Source organism: Drosophila suzukii (assembly GCF_043229965.1).
Source record: "Drosophila suzukii chromosome Y unlocalized genomic scaffold, CBGP_Dsuzu_IsoJpt1.0 scf_Y1, whole genome shotgun sequence".
NCBI classification, from domain to species: domain Eukaryota; kingdom Metazoa; phylum Arthropoda; class Insecta; order Diptera; family Drosophilidae; genus Drosophila; species Drosophila suzukii.
The window spans coordinates 1,782,786-1,803,249 of record NW_027255895.1 but is presented as its reverse complement, the minus strand read 5'-3'; the positions used below and the strand labels follow the sequence as shown (position 1 = coordinate 1,803,249).

At 41.6% G+C, this 20,464-nt stretch overlaps 1 long non-coding RNA gene across 1 annotated transcript; it reads left to right on the top strand.

Moving 5' to 3' along the window:
- The first annotated feature begins 6,551 nt into the window (after nt 1–6,551).
- LOC139353970 (uncharacterized) lies at nt 6,552–7,869 on the top strand. The gene is made up of 3 exons (XR_011605030.1): nt 6,552–6,666; nt 7,370–7,529; nt 7,657–7,869. It is a non-coding gene; the product is annotated as an uncharacterized lncRNA (long non-coding RNA).
- The last annotated feature ends 12,595 nt before the right edge of the window (nt 7,870–20,464 follow it).

Sequence of the window (20,464 nt, the reverse complement as noted above, 5' to 3'; positions counted from 1 at the left end):
GACAAAGAGTTTTTAAAAATGACCCTTTGAGCCCTATCGTTCAAATAACTTAAAATCCACCTAAGAAGATCACCTGAAAACCCTAAAAGGTCCCATTTCCGGACTAAAATCGGGTGACTTACAGAATCAAACGCCTTACTAAAATCAGTGTAGATCACATCAGTCTGACGATTCTTTCTAAAACCTCCTATAACAAATGAAGTAAACTCCAAAAGGTTGGTTGTCGTTGACCTACGTTTTATAAATCCGTGTTGACAAGAGGAAATAAGGGACCTACAACTGTGTTGTAAATGAGGCGTAATAATGTTCTCAAAGAGCTTCGGTATAGCTGATAGCTTTGAAATACCTCTGTAATTACATACATGCGTTCAATTTACTCCCTTTTTTATGAAGCGGGATAACAAACGATTCCTTCCGTCTGAGGAAAGACAAAGTAAACAGTTTGTGCAATGGTCTACACAAAGTCTCAGCGCAATACCTAAGCACACATCCAGGGACTCCGTCCAGTAGACTGGTTTGACCCTTTGCAATTCTAAAAGAAGTGTACTTTTACTTATAACAGGACAACAAATAAAGTTTGATTTAGGAATGACATATGGGTAAGACTGATCTGGAGGACTTGATGTTGAATAGGTGGTTTGAAAAAACTGTGCAAAAAGATCGGCTATGGCTTGATCAGTGCTAGCAGCCGAATTTTCAAATTTAAGTGATGATGGGTAACTAGAAGATTTTCGCTTTGTGTTAACCAAATTATAAAACTGTTTTGGATCCAGTATAAACTGGGTCTTGCAACGAGCTAAATAGTTTTTATAACACTGGGCGTTAAGCACGGTGAAATCAGACCGAGCACTTAAGTATCGGGAAAAGGCAGCTTGTGAACCTGAAGCTCTAAACTTTTTGTAGAGTCTAGACTTTACATTTTTAAGTCGTGCCAGCTCTTTGTTTGGTTTGAAATTTTAGGATAATACGTAGAACGCATGTATCAAAAACTTTAATATGTTATAAAATATATTAACCGCTTCATTTATATTAGTACTTAAGTACAGATTGGACCAATCCGAGCAAGCTATAAGGCTATTAATGAGTGCAAAGTTCGCTCTACGAAAGCAGGGAATGCGTTTAGCTATTTTTTCAGATACTTCATACACTTTTGTACCCGTGTCATTAGTCAGCTCTAGCGTTGGGTGATAAGGGTCTTCTGGTAAAGTAATTGCAGAGGTTCTAGCTATGCAGACACAATCTGGACTGGAAACAAAGCATAGATCAAGTAATCGTCCTAAGAAATTTAAAACATGATTTACTTGAGACAATGAAATATCAAGGAAACCGTCAAGAAAATCATGCTGCGTTGAAGGTAACAATATATTTGAGGTTTCGACGGCGGACCATGTCGCCCTAGGTATATTAAGGTCACCTAAAACTATTAACTGATCCCTATCTGATAGTTTACTTGAAATAAACTGTATAGCGGACAGATGATTCGCATATGTCGGGAATTCCGATGATGGCGGAATATATGAACATGTTATGTATATAGAAATACCCGGAAGGGATAGTTTTATACACAGAAATTCAATGTCATTTATTTCGTCCGACGTTATTACTTCAGACGTAAATTCTGAGTCAACTGCAATTAAAACTTCACCTCCACGTCGGGACGCACGATCAAGCCTGTAAGTTGTGTACTTACTTGGAAAAACTTCGGAACTTAGAACTTCCGGTTTTAACCAGGTTTCAGTAAAAACAATAACATGGGAAGACAAGGAAAAACTATCAGTATACAATTTGGTCAACTTACTTTGTAAACCTCTTGTATTCTGATAAGAAAGCTGAAGAAAAGAATATAGTTTTTTGAGATAGATGAGGATGCAGATGTGGATGGCTCTTTAAAGGGACTTCCAATTTCCTTTGAACGAATTTTCTTTTTTTTAGCTTCGTACTCTTTAACAAAAATGCCAGCAGGACAAAAATTGGCTGAGCACATAGTTGCAAAATGAGCACAGGGAACACCGATCTTAAAAGATGATACTTCCCTAGCATATGGAAAATTAAATCGTTCAACCTTTAGATCATCAATCTGAACTTTGTTACAGATATAGGCCGTAATGTCCAGGGATGAAAGGTCAGGACCTAGCCGAGAAGCAAAAATTAGTTTCCGCTGCGGTACACATGTAACTGTTTTAGGTACCACGCATGTAACAGGTTTTGGTACTACGGCCTTTACGGCTGCACTACCAGTTTAAGTCGGTACTCCGGACGTTAAGTCAACATGCGGCGTTGGAATTATTATTGTATTGTTTATAGCAGATTTTTCGGGCGTCTCATGCAGCAAAATCTCTCGTCCTTTGCATTCGGAAACCGAATCTTTTTTAGCTTTCGATCTCAGAACCATTTGTGCGGCGGCTGAGAACGACTGCTGTGCTGCTGACCCCGGATCGCCAGAGAGAGTTACACTAGCGGCTACCGTGGGTTGTCTATCGACCGCGATCTTTTTACGCTTAGGAGAATCGGGCTCAGATAGCATACGGCTAGTGAGCTGCGACTCAAGAGCCACAAGCAGATCCGTATTTCTACGGCTGTTCCGGATTAATTCCGTAACAATGCTTTTTGTAAGCCGCCTTATAGAGAGTGCCTGGGTTTCTTAAGCAATGCATTCATCACAATAGTAGCGAAAGCCACTTCTCATGTCGATTGCATCGCGTACCAGGCCCGAATAGCCAAGACATTTTGCATGAAAAATATTCTCAAACGAATGGCACGGAATGCTCTGTTGTCCAGCCGAAATTAACGACTTGCATTTCTTTAAATTGCAGACAGCCATTATCGCGATATTCCGAACCACAGTGCCAAGAGAATAAAGCTACGCAAGTAAAAGAGAGAGTTAGAGAGCGGGAAAGAATGAGCGGGAGTAAGAAAGCTGGGGGAGCGTAAGTTTTAGATGTTCCAAAAACAAAGTTATAAGCGGGAGTGCGGGAGAGCGGGTAACTACCGTTTAGACACTTACCGCTCCAAACAGCGTTTGGAAGAAAAGAAGGAGGCAATTAGAAAAAAACAATAACAACAAACACTGCACAGAGATTAGACGTGCAAACTAATTTTGTTAATTTAAACACAAAACAATCACTATGCACTCGCGAAGCGAACGGATGTTGTTAGGGACATAAAAAGTTATATAGACGTATGAAAATATGAATTAAACCCCGATGGTTTATGGACAAAAAGAACAAAAATTCGGAGCGCAAGTCAAAAACACGACCGTTCACTGAAAGTTCTCTATATTTGGGACGCACATCTTCCATGACGCGACGTCTTCACTGCCTGCTCGATGTGGTATATTTCTGTACAGTGCCTCACCATCCATAACATAGTCCGGGTACTTCTGCCATGTCCTTGAGCCAGCTGCACCCTCCTGAAGCTATTTCTGCCGATGCCTCTTTTAATCCTCGCAGCGTCTTTGGTAGTGGTTGTCTTGATAATGCGTCGGCCACCACGATTAGCCCTTTCTATACGCTATCTCAAAGTCGTACTGTTGTAGCTCCAGGGCCCATGTGGCGATCCTTCCTGAAGGGCTTTCGATGGTGTTGAGCCACTTCAGGGCCATGTGGTCGGTTACTACCTTACAGTAATACCCTTCCAGATATGGCCTGAGCTTTCGGATCGCCCAGACGATCGCCAAGCACTCCTTCTCCGTTGTTGAATAGTTTTTCTCCGCGCCGTTCAGTGTTCGGCTCGAATAGGAGATTACTCTTTCGCCCTTTTCGGTGTCCTGGGTCAGTATTGCTCCGATGCCGTAGTCGCTGGCGTCTGTTTGCAGGATGAAAGTTCTACTGAAGTCCGGGCATGCTAGCACCGGATCTGCCACGAGTCTTGCCTTTACTTCCTCAAACGCCATCTGGTGCTCCGGTGTCCACTCCCACTTACTGCCTTTGCGCAGCTGGTCATTCAGTGGTTTGACGATTCTGGAAAAATCTGGTACAAACCGGCGGTACCACGACGCTACTCATAGACATTGCCGGAGCTCTTTGACGGTCGACGGCGGATCCAGTTCAGCGATGGCGGTTACTTTTCCTGGGTCTGTTCCTATCCCCTCGCTGGTCACTCGATGTCCGAGGTACAGCAGTTCCTTCTTAGAGAACTGTAATTTTTCTGGATTCAGCCTCAGGTTCGCTTCCCTTAGACGGCGGAACACTTCTCTAAGGTTTCTCTTGTGTTCCTCTAGCGTGCGACCGATCACTATTATGTCATCCTGGTAAGCGAATGCGTGAGGTGACATCTCGGGGCCGAATACTTGGTCCAACACTCGTTGAAACGTCGCCGACGCCGAGTGAAGTCCTGTGAGTCCTGTGCAGCTGTATTAAGCTGAGTATCCTGTGAAGCTGGATGAAGCTGTGAGTCCTGTGAAGCTGGATTAAGCTGAGTATCCTGTGAAGCTGGATGAAGCTGTGAGTCCTGTGAAGCTGGATTAAGCTGAGTTCCTGTGGCGCTGGAAGAAGAAGCGTATCCTGTGATGCTGGATTAAGCTGAGTTCCTGTGACGCTGGTAGACGAAACGTATCCTGTGAAGCTGGATTAAGCTGAGTTTTTGTGACGCTGGAAGAAGAAGCGTATCCTGTGAAGCTGTATTAAGCTGAGGATCCTGTGACGCTGGAAGATAAAGCGTATCCTGTGAAGCTGGAATAAGCCGACGATCCTGTGACGCTGGATGACGAAGCGTATCCTGTGAAGCTGGATGACCTATGGTATCCAGGGCGGGTGAATGTGGTGAAATTAACGGGTCTTCTCACCAGTCAGGGGTTGCTTGAGTGTGATCCGTTGTTGGTAAAGGATCACGTCGGGATCACCAATGTTTGTGCCTAACCGAAGTAGACGCTTCCGGGTCACACCGCGGGACAAGGGGTAATGAGCACTAGTCGCTGGCACGGGGACGCTTTGCTGGCAGGACGATCGCGTCGTGGCAATGGTAACGAAGGTTACTGCGATTCCGGACCACAGGCGATGCGGAACTGCGCTGAGGTTGAGCTAGCTTAGGTTAGCTGCTTGTGGAGATAGTGTATTACGAGCCTTATTCCCAGAGGTATGAAGTAGAACTGCGGAGTTATGAGATGTGTTGATAACTGATTTATTCTTAATTTGGTACATGTTTATATACTACTAGGAACACGGAAGTTTAGTGTAATGATTAGTGAAGTAAGCTATGTTTTAAAGTAGGTAAGTAAGTCAGGGAGTTTTGATTATGGAAGCAGTTTGTGTAGTTGGCTTGGCAGACACTGCGAAATGTGCTGACTGCATTGGCGGGCCAGTGTGCCGTTGAGTCGGTGAGACGGTGATTTAGTGAAACATACAATATGCTGATCAGCGATTCTCAAATGCAGTGGGTGCTACTGAGCGCCTGGTACTGTTCCCAACTTGGCTATTGCTTGATTTGTTGGGTGTAGTTATGTTGAGCACCTTTGGGTACGAACACGTATCAAAGATCGTTACCATCACTGGTAGAAAAAACACGAAGTGAAATCAAATATATTTTTATTTGATTTTTTTTACTCCCATGCATAGTCATATTAAATATTAAAACTTTTCATTTAAATAAAAAACATATTTAAGCCGTATGTCAAATATGTAAGTATTCAATTCAAAGTGATTTTTATTTAAAAACAAGTTAGTCACATTCAAATCCAATGTGGCCATCTTGGTTTTAACTATTATAAAAAGTAGTTCAATTCATAGTATATTTGATGGTTTTTTATATTTCGAGTAAATACTTTTTCCATTTGTTCGGAATATGAACTCTTTTATTTTGAATATAGAACGTTTTCAAAATTTGTATTTGACCAAATAATTGTAAATTATAAATCAAATTACATATCTATGTATATGTATTAAGTTTGTGACCCATATACACAACATAATTTAAATTATTAGTAATTTGCAAAAGAAAAACAGCTTTAATATTTAAAGAAAATGGTTTTAGTTACGGCTGCCCAACCACCGGCAGCCTCTTTCTATTTCCATGACAAATATCATAAGATTTGGCTTTGTAATTAACTATTAAAAGTACAAAAACATGCTTAGCCAAAGAAAAAATGTGCGTGCATTGTAAACGCTGGGCCGTAACCAAAAACTAAAACCAACGGCACAATGTGCATACTTACATACATTCAGACAAATTAGAGACAAATATGAACAAGCAAAACGGCAAACGCAAGCGCGTCTTCTTCCATTCGCATTTGTACATTGGCGGTCAAGAAAATATGTATGTGCATAAGAACATAAATATTTGTTGTGTACCGATGTTTTGACAATAAGATATGTTCTTATAATATATAAATATAATAAAATAAAATAAATATTACTAAATTGACATATACAAGTTATTAAACTTAAGGACTTATTTGTACATATTTTCCTATTTTCTTCCCCATTACTTTGACCTCTATTGTAAAGTAACGGCACGCGACAGATTTTGTCCGTCCTTTTTGCACACATGCATATGTGTATATATATATATTTGTATGTATATACGAAATATTTTGACACTCCGCTTTGTAGCGAATCCCGCGATCATTTCGAAGCAAGCGGTTCTCCTGATCGGATGTAAAAGTGATTAATAGAGCTCGATAAACAAGTGTTTATTTAAGTGTTATAAAAAAGTGAAAAGTACAGAAAAAAGGTGAGTCAAAAAAAAATACAATATTTACTTAATATTAAGGCATGTGCATGTCCACGTTCTTTTTGTCGCATTTTTCCTTTTTGACAATAAGATATGTTCTTATAATATATAAATATAATAAAATAAAATAAATATTACTAAATTGACATATACAAGTTATTAAACTTAAGGACTTATTTGTACATATTTTCCTATTTTCTTCCCCATTACTTTGACCTCTATTGTGCGCGTTATTATTTCGTGAAAATTTAGATAATACATTTAACGAAATAAGCAAAGCTCAAAAGAAAATTACATTTAAAAACAATAAAATATATACAATTGGGTAATAAATATGAAGTGGATAAAAAATATGCGAAAGAAATTAAGAATATGAAAGGAAATTAAGTGAAAAGTCGCGCAAACTATGTACATAGATAAAAGGAGTGGAATGCACGAGAAGGAAAACACAAAAAGGCGCAAAAAGACGCTTTGCTGCCGTTGCTTTCGGCTCTGTGGCGTCGCAGTCGTTTCACCTATTTCTTTATAATATTTTTTTGCTCTTTCACGTGATTTTTCTCTAAATCTAACTAATTTTAAAATTAAAAAAAAAAAAAATAAAAATGAAATAAATTTAAACAATATTTTGGTCTTATTTAAATCCCTTTATATAAAAAAACCTACTCGAAACTTATTATAAAACTACTTAACTTTTTCTTCATAGATACAAATTTATTTCAACATATTATACCCTGAGAAAGAAGCAATTTTATCTAGTAAATGGGACACATTTAAGGAAAAGGTTTTTTGCTTTTACGAAGAGCAAATACAAAACAAAGAGCGACTTAAACTATTAAAGACAGCTCAAAAAACTTTATCAATCGGTAATATATAATTTTTATAAATTTAAACTTAACTTTTTGCAGCTTTAATTTTATCTTCCTATAATAAGCTTGACTTTTTATAAATTATGCCATTACCAAAAATCTAATAACATATTCTTATTCACAGATTCCAAGGACTACAATTACTCTGTATTGTCTGTACTGTCGGCCGTCATTAAGGGAACCAACAAGCGAAAGAATTTCTCACTACTGGACTCGCAGGAAAGTTTTGAACGCACATGCAGGCGTACGAATGTTGCAAACTTTACTAGCTGCCCTATGCATATGTATTATATAAATTCTAAGAGTTACGTTAAGTACAAATGTATTTAAAACAAAAATAATAATAACGTGTTAGTAAAAAAAAATTATGTAAGCAGAAAAATTGTTTGGATGATATGTTTAAGTTTATTTTCAATAAAAACACATTGCATACTTATTTGTGGCTTTTTTAAATATAAATCACGCTTGTTTTAAACTACGGATCGGTTTAAATTGAATATGCACCATAATAATATGGCTTAAATACTATATTTAAATCAAACATAAAGTACAGTTCTTTTAACGGGCATTATATTTAATTTAAATACGATTTGTATTTATATTAAAGTTCATCCCAGTCTGATTTAAATATGAGAATTATTTAATCCAAATAAAAATATGCTGAGTTTTAAGGCGGGCTATAATTATTTTAACTATAAAAACCATTTAAATGAAATGTTCTATTTACTGGAACAAAATATGAAAATATTTAAAATAAATATAAAAATATAATACTTTTTACTATGGAACATATTTAATTTAATTATTTTGTACTATTTTAACATATTTGATCGGAATTAAAAAATCGTTGGATTTACTACGAAATTATTCAAAAAGTATTTAACTATTTAACGTTTTCGTTTTTACGATTTTCATGTTAGGTTCTAAACCGCTGGGAAAAATAGTTGAAACGTTGGCGAAATAGTGACATTTACGATGTTTTTTCTACCAGTGATGGGATAGTATTTATCTATAGAATATCCGTTAACCGTAGATACTCTATTATATATAGGAAGATCATTTTTATACCCGTTACTCGCAGAGTAAAAGGGTATACTAGATTCGTCGGAAAGTATGTAACAGGCAGAAGGAAGCGTTTCCGACCCCATAAAGTATATATATTCTTGATCAGGATCACTTGCCGAGTCGATCTAGCTATCCGTCTGTCCGTCTGTTTGTCCGTCCGGATGAACGCTGAGATCTCGGAAACTATAAGAGCTAGGCTATTGAGATTTGGCGTGCAGAATTCTGAGTTTCTTACGTAGCGCAAGTTTGTTTCAGCAGCGCGCCACGCCCACTTTAACGCCCACATACCTCCAACTACTGTGGATTATACAGTTTTGATGCTAAAATACAAATTTTAACTGAAACGTATTGTTCTCATCAATACCTATCGATTTACAAAAAAAAGTTTGCCACGCCCACTCTAACGCCCATAACGCTTAAATCTGTCAACCGCCGGTAGGTGGCGCATTTCAATCTCGCTTTGCTGCTTGCGTATCTTCATTTCCCTTTCGTCCCCTTAGCTAAGTAACGGGTATCTGATAGTCGAGGTACTCGAATATAGCGTTCTTCCTTGTTTTCTATAGGTTGTAGCCTATTAGAAAGTCCGATTTTAAACCATATATTTCCTAGAGCGCAATATTGTCCGCCATTTCTTGCCTTTGTAGTTGTTCCCACCAGTCATCACCGCTGCGGACAACTGCTGGTCCTCCACGATTAGCTTGCCCGTTAGTTTGGAGAGGTAGCATTGTGCGATCCCCGCTCGCCTCTCTGCGGCTGAGATCGCTTGTCATTTCCCGATCGTTGGCAGCAATCGACGCTCCTGACACCCACCTTGCTACAAATCCAGCAGAATAACAGCCGTTGGTTTCGACAGCCTCTAGCCCAGTGTCCGTTCCCCCGACAGGCCTCCTGCGGGTCTGTAATATGGGTGGCATCTTGTGGCCGACAGGCCTCCTGCGGGTATGTAATATGGGTGGCATCTTGTGGCCTCTGTGTGTTACTTAGCGGCCTCCACAAGGTATTATTTGGCTGTCTCTGTTGCTGTGCGGTGGTGTCCATTGGCCTCCGCGTGGTGCGTCTGTTCCCTGCTGTCGTCTGGCTTGCTGTGGTGGTGACCATTGGTTATTTCCTCGTGTGTCCTGGTTGTCCATCTCCTCGCATCTTCTGCATGTGACCTGCGTTGGTGATGCCAACTTGGTCTTTGAGAACTTTTTCTCCTGTGCGAAAACTTCCCGTTCCTTTTCATGTTCTTCGTACTCATCGGCTAGGATCATTAGTGTATCCAGGTCCGACACTTTGTACGTAGGCTTGGGGTGCAGTTCTCTTTAATGACCCTTAACGTCTCTTTCGTAGAACAGCTAAGTGGCCTCACCATCGTCTGCTGTCGATCATGTAGTCCTTGAACGACTCGCTGAAGCCCTGCTTCCGTTGCCGGACCTGGTCCGCCAGCAGAAAATACGTGTGGAAGCTTTTTATGAACTCTGCCCAGGTTCTCCATTGCTTGTTGTTGGCGATGAACCATTTCAAAGCCCTTCCCTCAAGCAATTGCGGCATCGGTCGGGGGATCATATCCATGCCGTACGTGTTGGCGCACCATTCTACTTGCTCCAGGAATTCAAATGGTTTTTCTGCCCCGTCGAACCTGACCATTCGCGGACCTGTTTAGCAACCTTTGCACAGTCCGACTGACTTGTTCTCGGGGTCAGCGATGCTGTTTTCCTTGGCTTGATTCTCTCCTGTGGGCCTCTTTTTGCATGTTGTCAATGCTCAGGCTTGCCACTAGGTTGCTCCCTTCAGCGTTCGTTAACGTAATGCTTGGTAATGAGTAATGCTCTGTCGTGGTATGTTGCTTCCAGCTCGGCCCAGATGACGAGGAGTTTTGGGTCGTTCTCCGTTTCGGAGAAACTCCTTCCTCATGTCGTCTAGCCTGCCCTCCAGGGCGACATTAAGCTTCTGTGCGGCATGGGCGAAGTCCTCCTTCTTAAGGCGGTAAATCCACTTCATTCCCATTTTTATTGTGCTGTTTTCACTGTTGGGACAATCACGTTGGGCGCCAGATGTAACGAACTGTATTTGTTGTCTGCCCGCTACGAGATTCGTTCGGCAAGCTCAGAAGATTGTGTGTATCTCCTTGCTCTGGTTCCGCCGGCTGCTAGTGCTCCTCGTCCTGGCTTGTCGACGCTCGCAGTGGCGGCCTCTGCTCGCTTGCCGACGCCCTGCCTCGGGTCGCTTGTCGCGCCTTGGACTCGCAGAGAGTTCGGCCTTGTAGGCTTAGGGAAGCGTTACCGTTCCCAGACTAGGGTGAACAAGCCTTGCTCTCCAGGCCAACGCCTTTCGAGGCAATACCTGTCCCTTGCTCTGTCCCGGACGGTCCCGCTAGGTTCTTGCTCAGATCGCGCTGACAATCAATGCTATCGCCAGGAAGCTTTGCTTTACGCCTAGCGCAGACGAACGTTCCACCCGGCTTCACCCTATGGCTTGACGTCCGCGACACTGCTGCGTTCCCCAATGAGCTCCGCGCGGCGATGGTAACGTGGCTTATGGCAATTCCAGCAGATCACGATCAGCGCCTCTATTTCTCCATTAATTTCAACTCCACTGACCTCTTCTGTGCCAAAATCCTCACCTAATTCCGCCTCATCTTTCTTGATCGGGACCCTCTTAGCGTATCCATGAGATCGCTTGACACCCTCTAAAAATGTTTCCCTTTTGCGACATACTTTACGCAGGTGCGATATACAGGATATGTCGACATTTATGATTTCGTGCCGAATTTCTGGCCTCAAATTATTTCTTAAAATCCTTACTAACTTGCTGTTTGGCAAGGGCCTTTCCATTTCATCGAGAATGACATTGATGGCATTAAGCAAATTATCAAAAGATTAATTGTTTTCCTGCTTCCTTTGCCTTATTGACTCTTCAATAACTCCGTCGTCCCTGTCATCCTTACACTGCTTAAGCAAATTGATCTGCCTAACTGTTTTGTCGTGACTCCAAAAGAAATCCTTTGCTTACCCTTCAAAAAGATAAGAGACAAACCTGCACATTTGGTCAAAGTTTCCGTCTAGGGTTTCATTTGTCATGGCTTCTACCTGATAAATAAAATTATTTCTTAAAATCCTTACAAACTTGCTGTTTGGCAAGGGCCTTTCCATTTCATCGAGAAAGACATTGATGGCATTAAAGAAACTATCAAAAGATTCATTGATTTCCTGCTTCCTTTGCCTTATTAACTCTTCAATGTCTCCGTCATCCCTGTCATTCTTATACTGCTTAAGTAAAGCTGAACCTTTCCAATCGATTTGCCTAACTGTTTTGTGGTGACTCCAAAAGAAATCCTTCGCCTACCCTTCCAAAAACGTAGAGACGTTCTTGCACATTTGGTCAAAGTTTCCGTGTATGGTTTCATTAGTCATGGGTTCTACCTGATAAATAAAATTGTCTAGTAACAAACGCGTACCCGAAAATGTTAATTTCCAACCATTCATAATCGGACCAACCTTATCCGGCCGCCTTGAGAGTTCCGATGATAGACTTCCTGAATTTCTCTCAAAGGAAGAATTATTGGAATGATTTCCCTGCCATGTTTCAGCATCGGGGTGTCTCCTTTTATTGTCGGGATTGGAATTGTGGCTGGCGGGTGCCGAGTTAAAGCGTCGCAATGTTATTCTGCATAACTTGCAGCTGACCTTGAATTGTGGGCTGGCTTGCACTGGCTTGGGAGGCGTTTGAGCATCCTGGAGTTTCCCTATCTGATGTCGACAACCCGTTTCCGTCCATCTGACCTGGAGTCTTTGGAAGCACTTTGGTGACGCAGACAAAGTTGCAAATGGGGCATCTGGGATTGGCCGCAAAATGTGGTATAATGCAAATTTTGTGATGTGTGTTTGCATGGGGTTTTATAGGATTCCTCTCCTGATTTTATTGGACTTTTACACAAGGAGATGTTGGCTTTTCCTGGCCCTGGATGTGGGTTTGAACATAACAATATAAAATAATTATGGTGTTCACGCCAAAAGGGCGTTTAATTTCAGGAGGCAGTGTCGAGCGGCAGTATTATCCAGATGTCTACATCTCGCGCGCTCGCACTGCCGTCCGCTCTCCCTCTCCATCTCTCCCCTAAGTCTCCGCTCTGCTCTGGAGCGCTTAAGTTAAGTTAGGCTTAAGCAGTTCTTGTTTCAAAGTGATACAATAAACATCTACGCCCGTCGCGTAAAAACCCCAAAGTACCCGCGTATTTTTATGCGTACCATTCAATCTTGGGGCTTCAATTATTTCATCGATCAAGCCGCACCGCCCCAACATTTTGGTCCTTCGAGCCGGATTTCAAAATCTTTGGACTTTCCTCTCCTGGAGTTTCCTTTGATTTTGTCCCAGCAGGCTTGAAACACTCCAGATAAGTTCCGCTTACTATAATTGCCGGTCATACAGCCAGTTTTTCGAACCCTATTTCGACTAACTTTCTGTATGATATATTGTCTAAATCCAAAAGAGATTATTCCGACGCAACGGCATTTAATATATGTATTTCAATTCCGTTACTTGTGCCCGACAATATTCCAGTTTCCTTTGCCCACAGTTGCACACTTGAAACAATTCCAGTAAATATTTCAGTGCTACTATTCAACGAAAATATTTGTCAAATATATTTTCAATTCCAATCGTGTGTAAAATATAACTCAGCCGCAGTAAAAAATTCCCGGTCATAAAATTTTCCCTTAAGATTTGCACTCTTTATTTTTTACTGTGTTCCAGCTGCATGTGTATATTTACAAAAACAATCTAATACAGTCCACTCCAACTACTTTTCTCGACCTACAAATACGGCTAAACTATTTCTAAAATTAAAAACAAAGTGACAATATCCACAAAATTACTCCAGCAAATCGTTTGCAATTTAGTTGTGCAGGTGACAAACAAACGCACCGACATACAAACATAAGCGAAGTCTTTCCAATTCCCGCAACGTTATTCCGCTATTCGCACCCCACATATGTACATATGTACAGTGTACATACATACGTATATCGCCAGTGCACAGTGGGTCAAGAGCTCACAAAAAGTGTTCCTTATGTTATTAAAGTCCTTAATTCCTTACATAAGTCCGACCATCCGATATAATAAGTATTTATTGCCTATCCGACAGTGTGACCGTATATATTTACAATCTTAATTGGTTCCTAAATTCCAATTTGATTCCAATCCGTTTCCTTACATCAGAATTAAAATTCTAAATTATTTAACGTCATGGCAACATCAGTAAAATCCGCTTTAACCCGATTTATGGCCACAGCTGACTGTCTGATCCACTTTGAGGCCACTGTGAACGCTCCAGGTGCTCCTACACCAACGTTATCCGCCTATAAAATCCGTCGCGATCACCTCAATTCCTTGTGGCAAACGGTAAAGGCAGCATACGACATATGCTCCGACTGCATTATAGCTGCAGGCGAGAGCGCCGCAGACACAAAATCCATACTAAAGTCCAAGTATTACCAAACGTACTCCATTTATGAAATATTTGCCGCGCAGCTGATGGAACAAATCCAAAAAGGCTCCTCCCAAATACCTCAAGCTCCAGTAACTCCGTCCCAAAATTCCACGTCCTATGGCTGTCGGCTCCCTCCTATCGACACAGAGGTTTTCACTGGCGATTATCTTCGCTGGCCGACTTTCCGGGACCTTTTCACGGCAATATACATAGACAATCCGAGTCTAACGCCCGTTGAAAAATTATTCCATTTAAACTCAAAAACAAGTGGCGAAGCTCACTCCATAGTTTCGAGATCCCCACTCACCAATGATGGCTTTCGCTCAGCCTGGAATAACCTAACTGAGCGTTTCGAAAATAAGCGATTGCAGGTGAACAGTCACCTGAAAACACTTTTCAATGTGCAATCCATAGCACAGGAGTCGGGAGCAGCCTTAAAGGAACTTCAACGCACTTTTCAAGGTTGCTTAACTTCCTTAAAATTTTCCGGTGTTAATATTGAGAATTGGGACCCTATCCTGGTTTATATGTGCTCGACAAAACTACCAAAGCTCACTCTCTCATTATGGGAGCAATCCATCCAAAATAAAGCCGAAATTCCTACGTGGCTTGAGCTTGATGCATATTTGACGGAGCGCCATCTAACTCTTGAGGCCGTCGATAGCTTCCGATCTGCCAATTTCCACCACGTCCAGTCCAAAGACACAAATCGAGAGGCAGAATTTCCAAAAATAAATTCCTTCAACACAAGGTTAGTTCCGATAACCAAAGGCTGCGATCTGTGTTCGAAGAAGAACCACCCCGTGCGTATATGTCCACGCTTCCTACAGATGACGGTAGAAGATCGCTTAGCCTATATCCAAAGGAAGCAGTTGTGCTCCAATTGCTTTGCAAGTAGCCATCAATTCCGGGATTGCACAAGCGCTCACAACTGTCTCACTTGCCAAGATCGGCATCACACATTGCTGCATCGAAACAGCGGTCCTACTACTCCGACGATTCCATCCGACCCTCCAAGGCCAGTATCCGCCTCAGTTCCACACATCATTTCGTCCTATTCAACGCAAGTTTCCGTACAAAAAGTTCTTCCTAAGAATACTCCATCCGAATATTGGGTTCCATACCCCGCCTTGGATGGCAGACGTACTCGAGGTATTAAATCCTACCAATGCCGAGTCTGCCAAAAGATCCATCCTCTACGGAAGTGCCACCACTTTCTACGGCTAAGCCCCCAGAATCGGCTTCAGGAAGTACATATCCAGAAGTACTGCTCCAATTGCTTGGCTCACAATCATTCCAAGGACTCCTGCCGCAGTGGTCATCACTGCCACAAGTGTGGAAAGGCCCACCACACTCTCCTACATACGGACGACCGATCTATACTTCCAACATATTCCTGAGCCTACTATCCTGAGGTTCTTGCTACGGGTGTCCTCGCAAGGGGGGGGAGAATGTTCACGCCAAAAGGGCGTTTAATTTCAGGAGGCAGTGTCGAGCGGCAGTATTATCCAGATGTCTACATCTCGCGCGCTCGCACTGCCGTCCGCTCTCCCTCTCCATCTCTCCCCTAAGTCTCCGCTCTGCTCTGGAGCGCTTAAGTTAAGTTAGGCTTAAGCAGTTCTTGTTTCAAAGTGATACAATAAACATCTACGCCCGTCGCGTAAAAACCCCAAAGTACCCGCGTATTTTTATGCGTACCATTCAATCTTGGGGCTTCAATTATTTCATCGATCAAGCCGCACCGCCCCAACATATGGTATGATGGATATATAAGTGTTAAAAAAAATTAATGAAGACAATTTCTAAATATATGTGTTTTTAAAAGATAATAAAATTAAAAACTATATTTTGTGCAAAGTAGTATTGTAATTAATGGGTAAATAGATTTAAATTTGACAAATAAACATAAAATATAAAAATCTTACAAAAACTTTAAAATCGACAATGAAGCCTAGCTTAGTTACCGGAAAATGTGTGACATAAATATTTGTGTCAAATTTGCGAGGGGGAAATGTAGTCAAGTAAAGCTGTATGCTTGAGGCCAGTCATCTATCACAGACACTGTTTCCATCAAACATCGCATTCTACCCGATTTTAGTGGTTAATCCCAGTTATGGAACATAGGACCAAATTCCACGAAGCATATCTTGCAGTTGAATTTCCTAGGCACTGTGAAAAGCTCGGGAGTTTTCGACAAAAATTCCCGGCAATTTAAAAATTGGACCTAAAGATGATTATGGTCAAGTAAAAAATTCGAGAATTTCATGTACTGAACTCCAATAGGTCTTTAGCCACTCTTGAAAAAAAATGGTTGAAGAAAGAACAGTTCGTAATTTTTTTTAGTGAGTCTGGTCTATTAAGTTAGTTAATAAATAAGGTCTTAACGTTGGGCACCAAAAATAAGCTAACAGCTATACATCTGTAATGAACAACGTTCAAAGTGGAAGCTGGAAAAACTTCCGATGCAACGCACGCTTTTAGGTTTCGGCTGCGCTCGTCGGCTTGAGGTGATGGTATAAGGGTGTTGCACCGAAAATGCCTTGAGGCTGTCAACCTTAGCGAGCTGCGACAAAATTTGCCTCACAGATACACATAGACATGCACTGTAAGACACAACTTCAACCGGAGATAACAAAACTACGAACTGACACCTCATATTTACACACATACACTTAGACATGTCCACTTATGTTGTTGTGGTCAATTGCCCACCCTACCTGTGGCCGTTACTTCCTGGGAAAGACCTCTTCCCACGGCCCCTTCCACATTCAAACCGGTGCTGCCCCAGCAAAAAAACTACAAACAAAAATTCTTCGTCAACGGCCGGGATGTGATAAAAGGCACGCATGCGCGACCACTAGCGTGCTCTGTCGCCGCTGCTTGTGCGCCCAAGTGTCGGAAAGGGGAAATGGAGAGAAGCTCCTTTCTTTTCATTTAGTTCTCGCGTTTCTTTTCGACAGTGCGCTCTAATTTGCGAATATGACGACGTTCGAGTTTGTTTATATGTTTAAATTAAATGAAAGTTTGACTGACGTAATGTCTGTTGCCGCATCCTCGGATGAAAGCGCTTCCAAAGAGGCTGACGCATCTTTGAAAAGATCTGAAAATATCGCCTACCTACCTAACAAGTCACGCGCATAACTTTTTGGTTACGTAATCTTTATGTTTATTTTGTTTGCCTTACATGACCGACTATTCTTTTGTGTTTTCTTAAAGTTGTTTGACCTAGGTAATAGTAATAAAAAGGAAGTGAACTTAACGAACTAAGTTGACGTTCTCTATGTGTCGAGTACCTCGACTATCAGATACCCGTTACTCAGCTAAAGGGACCAAAGGGGCTTGGGCGGTTTGTGGGCATTAGAGTGGGCGGGGCATTTCCGCGTAACAAACTTGCGCTGCCTACAAGGCTACGGAATCTCAATCTGATATCCCAATTCTCTATCTTTAATTTCCACGTTCATATTTACGATTTTTTTAAGTTTGTGGGCGGTCGGTGGGCTTTAAAGTTGGCGTGGTACACTATTTTTGAGTCAATCGATAGGTGTTGATGAGAACAATACATTTCAGTTAAAATTTTTATTCTAGCATCAAAAATGTAGGGGACACAGTGGAACGCCGCTGAAACAAACTTCCGCTGCGTAAGAAGCTCAGGAATCTGCACGCCAAATCTCAATAACCTAGCTCCCATAGTTTACGAGATCTCAGTGTTCATCCGGACAGACAGACGGACATGGCTAGATCGACTCGGCTAGTGATCCTGTTCAAGAATATAAATACTTTGTGGGGTCAGAAACGCTTCTTTCTGCCTGTTACATACTTTCCGACGAATCTAGTATTCCCTTTTACTCTACGAGTAACGAGATCTCAGCGTTCATCCGGACAGACAGACGGACATGGCTAGATCGACTCGGCTAGTGATCCTGATCAAGAATATATATGTCAGGGGCTGAGACATTTGCTGGTCTCCTTCTTGCATATTGTTGCAGATGCGCAGTGAGTCGCGGTCAACGTCTTCTCCGTTCAGATATCAAAAGCAAAGTGAAGTCGGCTTCCTTCTGCCGGCTTCTTCTGACACACGTCAAAATGACACACGTCATCTAATTGCAAATTCCTTTCTTTTCTCTCTCTCTCATTTGCAATTCCTTTTTGGTCCTTCTCTCTCTCAGAGTCCTTGACCTTGACCATGACCGCGCCACACTCGGCTGAGACGACACTCTCTCTCGTTCTCAATCCACGCTCTCAGCAATTGTGCAAATGACAGGAACCACAAATAACCTAGTGACTAGTTTATTTTATTCTTTATTCTATCTCTTTCTTAACGCTCTACAGTTTCTTTTACATTTTCTTTCTTCTTATACATCTCCGACACGGCCATCCTGACTTTCACACGTCCTCGTGTGCATACTGTAACACTAGGTTGGTATCATTCTTGCTTTATTTCTCTTTTCATCTTTTACATCTTTCAACATCATTCTTAGCTTAATAATTAGTCTACACACACAACTTTATAAATTGCGTCATCAAATGTCGGTTTCGCAGGCTATCTCCCTTTTTCACATCATACAGTAAGTCAAATCAAACTTGTCACACCAGTCAACCGCGCCACACGCCATGACAGAACACTTCTGGTTCCACACTTGTGCCTTCGGCTTGACCTGGTTCAACTTTCTCTCAGTAGCTCGTACTCTTCTGCGCAAACCCGACCATTTGGCTATCCTTGTTATCAAACCACAGTTACAGGCTCTTGCCGCCCCAGGCGACGCTTTGCACCTTTAGTGCATCACACAACATCATCCATACCAGGCATGACTATTGTTGATCAAATCTAGCCCCTGTGTTTGATGTCTCACGACGAGTGTCTTTTTCACCACTGTCACTTTCCTCAATAGTCTCATCAGAGATCTGCTCGTCCGGCAGCCTTCTCAAACTCTCGTGCGAATACTTGTAGGTTCGCTTGCTAGTTAACGATTTTAACAGGTATCGATCACCTTCCAACAACTCGGCAACCACAAAAGGTCCTTTGAACTTAGGATCCAATTTGGTCTGATGCCGCTCTTCACTTCTAAGCAAGACATGATCCCCAACCTTGTGTTTTACAACTTTGGCCTTATTCTTATCAACTCGATTCTTTTCATATTTCGCATTTATTTCAATATTTTCTTTGGCCTGAGCCCTCGCTTGCTTACAATCTATTTTAGTCTCTTCATTTATTGGCAATAAGCCCATTGGCCTGGCCTCTCTTCCAATCAATATTTCTAATGGGCTATACTTTGTTACCCTGTTCGTTGTGCAATTCATGGCTAACTGTACTTCACTGAGTGCATCCTGCCAGGAACGTTCACCTATCTCTACCGCTGTCAACATACTCTTCATCGTGCTCATGACTCTTTCAACCTGTCCATTGGCCCTACTTGCACCTGTTGCTATCAAATGTAACTCTATTTTATGCATTGAACAGAACTCACGAAATTTCCCACAAGAGAAACTCCTGCCTTGATCTGCTATGATACGGTTAGGTTGATTTTACAGCCTTAATACAGTTTTCTGCATCTAAATGCAAAGTAAATGCGTCTATTTGTACTATGACATATTCCTTGGTATCATTTTTACCACTCAGCTTTCCACTAATATCAATGTGCACAGTATGCCAAGGTATCTCAACTTTCGGAATTGGATGCAATTCCATTTGAATTTTCCCTGATGGAGGCTTTGCTAGTTTGCATTTGATGCAGTTTTCTACAAATTTTCGTACATACTTGGACATATGCTCGAACCAATACTGCTCATAAACCTTGTCTAACGTTTTCTGCCACCCCAAATGCATGATTGCTTCATGGACGTGATTTACTACAGACCACCTAAAGGCTCTTGGGATTACAGGTAGACAGCGTGTTTTTCCATTTCTCTGAATTTTCCGATACAGAATTCCTGCTCTTAGCTCTTAGCTCGATTCTGGGGGCGATGTACACTTGCTAAAGTATTCGACCACTCTAGGCTTACCGTCTATTTTGTGCATGAGAATGGCACCATAGCCACTTGCACTTGCATCTGTATGCAGCTCTATGGGATATTGTGGATCAAAAATAATTAAAACCGGATCATGTGTTAGTACTGAGATGATCTTCTGCCGTATTTCTTCATGCTCAGCTTTCCAAACGAAACTACTAATTTTGGAAGTCAACTGATATAACGGTTTCATCTGTTCAGAGAACTGTGGGACAAATTTACGGAAGTACGACGCTAATCCTATAAATTGTCGTAATTGTGAAACATTCTTTGGTTGAGATAGTCCAGCCAGAGCTTGTATTTTTCGCGGATTTGATTCAATACTACCATCCTTGACCAAGTAGCCAAGATATTCTATTTCAGTTTTCAGAAAAGAGCACTTTTTTATATT